This window comes from Dasypus novemcinctus, chromosome 20, assembly GCF_030445035.2.
Source record: "Dasypus novemcinctus isolate mDasNov1 chromosome 20, mDasNov1.1.hap2, whole genome shotgun sequence".
Taxonomy (NCBI): domain Eukaryota; kingdom Metazoa; phylum Chordata; class Mammalia; order Cingulata; family Dasypodidae; genus Dasypus; species Dasypus novemcinctus.
The window spans coordinates 14,594,792-14,602,545 of NC_080692.1; the positions used below are offsets into that span (position 1 = coordinate 14,594,792).

At 45.6% G+C, this 7,754-nt stretch overlaps 1 pseudogene; it reads left to right on the top strand.

The window, feature by feature from the left end:
- The first annotated feature begins 226 nt into the window (after window positions 1–226).
- On the top strand, window positions 227–6,225 carry LOC101445108 (max-interacting protein 1 pseudogene; annotated as a pseudogene).
- The last annotated feature ends 1,529 nt before the right edge of the window (window positions 6,226–7,754 follow it).

The following is a 7,754-nucleotide window of genomic DNA, read 5'->3' on the forward strand; positions in this document are numbered from 1 at the left end:
TATCCAGCAAACGTACTTCTAGGCATATATCTCGAAGAATGGAAAGCAGGGACCTGAACAGATATTTGCACACTGTATTAGTCAGCCAAAGGGGTGCTGATACAAAATACCAGAATTGGTTGGTCTTTATAAAGGGTGTTTACTTGGGGTAGCAGCTTACAGATACCAGGCCATAAAGCATAAATTACTTCCCTCACCAAAGTCTATTTTCACGTGTTGGAGCAAGATGGCTGCTGACGTCTGCAAGGGTGCAGACTTCCTGCGTTTCTCTCTTCCAGGGTCTTGCTTCTTCCTGGGCTCAGCGTTCCTCTCTTCCTGGGGCTGGCTTCTCTTTCCTCTGTGAGCTTACTTCCTGGGGCTCCAGCTTAAGGCTTCAGCATCAAACTCCAACATCAGAAACCCTCAACCCTCTCCTTTGCCCTGCCTTTTATCTGTGAGTCCCCACCCTAATGACATGGCCCAATCAAAGTCCTAATCATAACTTAGTCATGCCCGGGTACAGACCAGATTACAAACATAATCCAATATCTATTTCTGGAATTCATAACCATATCAAACTCTTACAGCCATATAAACTCATTTGTCTTTACTCTTTCCTCCTTTTGGTCAAGGTCTTCCTGCTGCAGGGATGCTCTTCCACCAGATAGCCACCTAGCTCCATCCAACACAGGGAAATATGGGTAATAAAAAGGAAAAAATATATGGCTTTTCCAAAAAAAGATAGGTGGATTAAAAAAATTTAGAGATTAGTGCTTTCTTTACCATTGGAAGAAATTAATCTAGACTCAACAGATTGCAATCTCATCATTCATCACCGACAGAACCAAATATTTTATAGTGGGTTAGGAAGGGAAAAAATGAGGTTACTCAAACAAAAAGTTTCTAACCTCTCAGAAAAAAATGAATTTCATCAATTCAAAGTACTGTGAATACCCCATCAGACCAAGACTGATGAAACAGGTATTTGGATTCCATGAATTCAACCACTTGCTAATGTCACTTCTGGCTTCTTCAGCCAGGTGGCTGGCTCCTTTGTTCTATTTTAACTCTCCAGACACCCCATGAAAAATACACACCTACTATAAATTAATTCTCCAGCCTCCTTGCCTGGGAAGTTCTTTTTTTTTTTTTTTTTTTTTTTTGTCTTCTCAAGGTCTGAAACTAGAAGTTGCTGGAAATAATTGTGAGAAGGCGGTGAGTTTTTAGGGAGAGGGGGCAAAGTTGCTCGGGATCGAAAGTCAGCAAAATGTTACACTCCCCACTGCCCTGCACTGCCTTTCCTTGCCCTTTGGGCTCAGGGCTACTCCGCTCGGTTCCTGGAGTCTAACTGCTCTTAAGGAGAGGCGAGTCCAGGATCAGAGAGAACAGCCTCTGTTCCTAGGAGAGAGCAGCCTATTTGCATCCACTCCTGGGGTGGGTCAGTATGTAGACCACCCTGCCCATTGAGACTGAACGTGCATTCGACGCGGACCCTTTTATTATGCTGCATACTTACAGGCACAGGCTCAGATAGACCACATTCGAATGATTTTCCCACAAATCCAATTCCAGAAAGTGAAAGGCCAATGAAAAACGGTTAAGGCTGATGGCGCATTAGTCTTGCTCCCCAAAACCAGAGCTCTGAACGGATTTCCCATAACATCACTCATTCCACAGACACATACCGAGTATGAATTACGAGCCAGGGACTGGGCCGAGGCTTAAGCATGTGGTTCTGCCTCGCAGTCCAGCGGGAATGATCGGGCATCTCTCCATTGGCTATGTGTCCTGAAAGCGATGGAGTAACGGTGTGTTCGAGAGGCAGACAGACTCGGGGATCCAGATACGACTCCACTTAACTAAGGTGGGTGAGTGTGGGCAAGTTTCACAACCCTGGTGAGACAGCGTCTTCCTTCTTAAAATGGAAAGTGTGATAAAACACCTACCTCCTCAGTTTGCTGTGAGACATCAATGGGATAATGCATGTTGAACTACTCAGTACATCACCCACTAGGGAGAAAGTGCTTTGTCCATGTGTTACCAATGGTACTGAGCTACAAATCAGGTAGCAGCTCAGGGGAGAGAGAGCACCTCCAGGTGGAAGGAGAAAGAGAGATTTCTTTAGGAGGTGGCATGTGAGCTGGATCTCCTAGAGTGAGCTAGATTTGGACGTGTGGGTTTGGCAGCGAGAACAAAGAAAAGACGAGGGCATGGTGGGGGTGGGGTGGGGAACGGAACAACTGTTGGTTTTTCTGTAGCAAGGACAGCGTGGAGAATAGTGGGGGATGAATGTTGAAAACACAGGCTAGGGCAGATTATAGAAGGTTTTGAATGTCAAGTGATGGAATTTGGACATCATTCCAAAGACTCTGTTTTTTCATTTCATTTATTTCTCCCCCACTCCCCACCCCATTGTTTGCACTTGCTGCCTGTTCTTTGTGTCTGTTCGTTGTGTGCTCATCTTTTTTTAGGAGGCCCTGGGAACCGAACCTGGAATCTCCCATGTGGGAGGGAAGCACCCAAAGGCTTGAGCCACCTCTGCTCCCTCCTTGTTTTGTCTCATTGTTTCCTTTTTTTAAAAAAGATTTATTTATTTATTTATTTAAACCACCACCACCCCCTTGTGCCTTGTCTGTTCTCTGTGTCTTTGCTGCGTCGTCTTCTTTGTCCGCTTCTGTTGTTGTCAGCGGCTTGAGAATCTGTGTTTCTTTTTGTTGCGTCATCTTGCTGCATCAGCTCTCCGTGTGTGCGGTGCCATTCCTGGGCAGGCTGCACTTTCTTTCGTGCTGGGTGGTTCTCCTTATGGGGCGCACTCCTTGCGCGTGGGACTCCCCTATGCGGGGGACACCCCTGCATGGCACGGCACTCCTTGTGCGCATCAGCACTGCGCATGGGCCAGCTCCACACAGGTCAAGGAGGCCAAGGGTTTGAACCGTGGACCTCCCATGTGGTAGACAGACACCATAACCACTGGGCCAAGTCTGCTTCCCCATTGTTTCCTTGTTATGTCCCTTCATTGTGTCATCTCATCCTGTCAGCTCATTGCATCAGCTCGCCGCACCAGCCTGCTATCTTGTTCATCTTCTTTAGGAGGCACCAGGAATCAAACCTAGGATCTCCCCTGTGGTAGGCAGGCATCCATCTGCTTCCCCCAAAGACTCTTAAGTTTTGCATAAGCAGAGGGATAAAATTACAGTGTACTTCAGAAAGATTAAACTGGAAGCAATGTGTAAGTGTGATGGAGTGGGGAAAGCCAAATGGAAAGCTATGTAGAAGTACACAGGCATGTATTCACTCCTCTTCCAAACACTCACAGCCCACTGAGCTCAGATGCTGCCTTAGACTCTTCACTCCAGGCAGCTGGTACTAATTGATCAGTACTGGCTTGGGAGATGAACTATATTAACCATCCCCAAACTAAAGCCACATGGAAGAAATGTGTGTATGGGGGGCTTTTGCTGATATTCACCCAGCAAACACATCCTGCTGTCAAATGGAAATGGGCTAAAGGAATCTGACTTTTGGACAACATCGGTGGGATCCAACAGGAATGGTCATCGTAAGTGACAACATGATAGCAGAGTCGATTTTCAGTTTTTTAGGGGCTAAGGACTCCAGTTTATGATTCATACAAACCAACTGTTCTTGTCCTCTCCCAAATGGCTGCTGCTGGGGGTATTTTATGGGCAAAGCGATTCACAATAGTCAAAGAGCTCCTTGGGAACCAGATGGTCAAATAGGGGAGAAAGCTATTTGGTTCATCACAGATTTCAGTTTTCCGCAGGACCCCCCATGCCTCATCTAGTAAAATCTGGTGGAAATGAGAAACTGTAGAAATTCAACTGAGTGCCACAATAACAGGATGCACCTGTAGATTTCGTAGAATTAGCAGCAGCCGTCTCTCAATACCAGTTTGAGAGAAATGAGACTGTTTGCCCAGCATCAACTGGGGCGAAACCTGAAGTGTTCTCACGATGCCTGAAAATGGCAGAAGATATCCGTCGCTTTGGATATAATCCATCCATCTGTCCATCCAACCATCCATCCATCTATCCATCCATCCACTTAGCTGACCCACACTGAAAGCTGGAGGGCTCCAGACTCTCCCGCATTGGTTTCTTTGCTATTTGGGGGAATATTGATTTGAGGAATGTGTTTACAGTTAATGGGGAGCATTTCTGTCCCCCAATTCCCACTATTAGGTGTGGGCTCTTCGAGAGAAAGAACCCCTTATTACTTGTTCTTGCATCTCATGGACCCTAGGTAAGTACTCTGTTCCTGAGTCCTCAATAGGTATTCACTGAATTATACTAAAGGATGCACAAAGAGCACAAGAACTATGTAAAGTAAGTTGGGGGCACCCAAATGGACGTTTCCAATTCATATCTAAAAGATAAAGGACAGAAAGTCTTGGGACACCACAGGCCTGGGAACACAAACATTACTGAACCTAACAAGAACATCACATATGTAAGAACAACCACCCTGATCATTAAACCACTACCAGCCAAGACAGCAAAGGGGTCTCTTCTCTTCAGATTTTGACCTGAGACCACAGCTCACTGTATCAATATTCTAGAGAAACGAGACTGTGAGATGAGAGAGTGGGGCTGCTTTTATGTGGTGCCAGTTGAGTGATGCAGGGCAGGCCTGATGGTTTAAAGAGTCCTTGTAGAATTTATCAGTCATTTCCTTTATCAAGTGCCCACCTTTTTTTCATTTGAGTGGATTGTGAATATCATCAGGAATCATGTCTTAATTTCTGGAATCTTTCCCAAGATGCTGGCATAATGAATTGTTTCATTGCCGGTGCTCACTCAGCATTTGCTGATGGATTACCTGGCAGAAGTGAGATTCTTTTGTCTGAGTTTTTCATTTCCTTTCCTTGCACTTCCCTGGAGAAGATGCTAGTAAATTATGAAATGGTAAGGAGGGAAGAGAAAACAGGAAATGGCAAAGAGGAAACAAGAAAGAGAAAACTCATGTGATTCTTGGGCTAAGCAGACGTCACGAGCTCACAGAGAAATCTATGCTCAGCATTTTAACACATCCCCCAAATTAATTCAACTCCAAAATGCATGAACAAGAAATGGGAATTTTGCTCAAGATTTTTGTGGGATGTTGAAGAAATGGGCTTACAATTGCAAAGTGAATTGCAACCTATTATCTTCAAATGCTTTTTAAAATCTCTTTTAAGCTCTCTATCATTTTCCCCCAAATTCCTCTTATCTTTTCACTCTATCCTAATCCCTTCCCTGCCTCTCTCCCTCAACCCTGCTAAACCAGCTATTCATGAATGAGGTGAGGGAAGAGCCTGGGAAGTCAAGGTTCAGGGTCGGCTGTGCAATCAATGCCAAACGTTCCTCTTGAACCTAATCCATTAATGTTATCTTGGCTGCACTTTCTTCCTAAAAATGCTTCTCTAGGAAAGAAATCTTTGAATTGGATGTATTGGAAATGACTTCCTTGAAACAAGTTTGAAGCAGAAACGTTGACATGTGCTCACAAGAATTTGGGTGAAATTGCTTTAATGTATGTTACTTAGGGAAGGGGGCATGGGGAGGCCCTGGTCGCCACCCGTGGTGCCCTGAGCAGGTGCGCCTGTTGGAGGCAGCGAGTTTCTGAAGCGCCGGGAGTGTGAGCGTGAGCATGGCTACACCTGGCCATCATTCCCCTCCATGCTAAGCCCCCGGCTGCAGCATTCAAAGACCCCACAGGGTTCAGCTGGGTACAGAAACCCGACAGCAGGAGTACACCACCAGCTCGACCAACAGGTCTACACACAACGAGCTGGAAAAGGATCGACGAGCTCAGATGTGCCCGTGTTGAGAGCGCTTTAAAAAGTTGAGTCCACTAGGGCCAGACTGCAGCAGGAACACAGCACTTGGTTTGCCGAACAAAGACAACGTGCACATCAAGAAACCAGGAAAAGCAGAAAGGAAGAGCCAGCACCAGCTTGGGAACTTGGAAGGAGAACAGAGATTTTTAAAAGCAGCCGTTGGAACAGCTTCAGGGTCCTTGGGATGGGATGAATAGGAATGGGCAGCATTGGATCAACTAGTTCTCCAGATTGTTCTTATTCAGAGACAGGACATTGAAGTGGATGTTGAAAGCACAGAGTTCTCCTGTGCAGCAGTGGACAGTATCAGTGCCACCAGCACCAGTGACACTGACCACAGCCTGCGGGGTATTGGAAGTGCCGATGGTTACTCCAGTGCCAGTGTCAAACCTGCGTTCACTTCCTAGAGTTGAGCTTGACATGACAGTGCAGGGCAAAATATTCACTGGGCAGTCCAATCCAAACAATCTCTTAAAATGGGTTCATGACGCAGCCTCCTCTTTAAAACTAAACCAAACAAAACTGTACTTGAACAAAAGGGTCAAAAGACCTGTATTTAAGCTAATACTCAGGAAAAAATGGGGCAGAACCTCCCCAGAGAATAAATAGTCATAATATTCATATTTGAAAAATCACAGTTCCTAATGGCAGCAGAAAGCTTGTGTGAAATTTCCTCGATTTTATTTAGTTGATTGAGAAGAGGACACTGGAAGTTCCATCCTCTTTTTCTTTTTTAAAAAGATTTATTTATTTATTTAATGCCCCCCTGGTTGTCTGTTCTCTGTGTCTATTTGCTGCGTCTTGTTTCTTTGTCGGCTTCTGTTGTCATCAGTAGCACGTCCATCGCGCTGGGCGGCTCTCCTTATGGGGCGCACTCCTTGTGCGTGGTGCTCCCCTACGTGGGGACACCCCTGCGTGGCAGGGCACTCCTTGCGCGCATCAGCACTGCACATGGGCCAGCTCCACACGGGTCAAGGAGGCCCGGGGTTTGAACCGCGGACTTCCCATGTGGTACATGGATGCCCTAACCACTGGACAAAGTCCTTTTCCCCTCTTTTTCTTTTCTAGCTTGCTCCTACTGCATGGAATAGACACAGATAGGATAGGGTTATGAACCCTCCCTCAGCTTTAGGGTCCTAAAATCAAACAAGATCAAACATAGAGTAATGACACGTTAACCAGACATTAATCTTGGATAGCTAGAGCTATTATAACCCAGCCTGGGACAGCTTATTGTGAAGCCTGGGGATAACCAATTCTTTTGAGGAAAAAAAAAAGTTCGATTCATGCTCCCCAAAAAGGAGAGACTCCTATGAAGTCCATTGAAAGGGATTATAATGGGGCTCAATTTTCTGCTGGATTCCATGCTAAGCAAGCTGCATCCCGCATTGTGCATTGTTAGCGTTAGGGCGCCAAATCACTAAATTGCCAGCTGGCCAGTCGCCCCTAGGCCCCTGGGCAGCCCCTGGGCAGTCCGTGTATAACAGCCTCTACCCTACAAGGCCTATTGAGTACGGACTGGAGCCAGAAGGAGACGCTCCACGGTCTCCGCGTCTGCGCGGGGCAGAAGAATTGTACAGGCAGGTAAGCAGGTCGAGGTCTGAGCCACAGCAGCATTTTTATTTCAGATTTTGATAACTGTGTATATGTGTCGAAAACCAAAATGACATCTTTTTAAAGCTCGTCCATCAAAAAACATAAATGTCTTTTATAGCGGAAAAATGCATGGGGGAAAAAAGCATCTATTTTGATGCAACATTTGATAATGATAAAATACTCGCACCTCACTCTTTTATAGTGCACAAAATGAACCAGGTCTGGGCGAGGGAGAAAAAAGTTAATGCTTATGGTTTTTTGTTTCCTTTTAGAATCCTTTACTCTTAACCATCTAATGTCTATAGTGGATAGTTTCAGTATGATAGTTAACAGAGTTAAG